This window comes from Octopus bimaculoides, chromosome 1 (assembly GCF_001194135.2).
Source record: "Octopus bimaculoides isolate UCB-OBI-ISO-001 chromosome 1, ASM119413v2, whole genome shotgun sequence".
NCBI lineage: Eukaryota > Metazoa > Mollusca > Cephalopoda > Octopoda > Octopodidae > Octopus > Octopus bimaculoides.
In genome coordinates this window covers 130,945,185-130,945,634 of record NC_068981.1, presented here as the reverse complement: position 1 = coordinate 130,945,634, position 450 = coordinate 130,945,185, and positions in this window count along the sequence as shown.

The window sequence follows — 450 nt, the reverse complement described above, 5'->3', positions numbered from 1 at the left end:
CTTTCATGTATTGCTAAAATTGTTCTCCGTAATATTTACCAATATTCCTTGCACACATATTTTATGCTCTCGTGTTATTTAGTCTAAATAGTATATGTTCAAAATACTTACTGTTTACTTATGTCCGTTTCTCCAGCGAATGCTTTTCACGAAAGCATCACTTTTGTTATTTTTTATACGGTATTGAAAATTATCTTTGTTTGGGCGGTAGAATGTATTTCTACTGTTAACATATACCACAGCTGGGTTATTTTTCTGGATTTCAACAGGTGAATTAGTGCAATTTTCGCGACTGAATAAGCGGCGTACGTGGTTGAAAAATTTCCTAATTCTACCTGGCATTATTCAAGTAAAAATTATGTTATGTGTCTTGCAAACAACTTGCACATGCAAGTGCTACCAGTCAAGAACTCCGCATACCGGAAGCCAGCAAGTGTATGGGGTCATCAG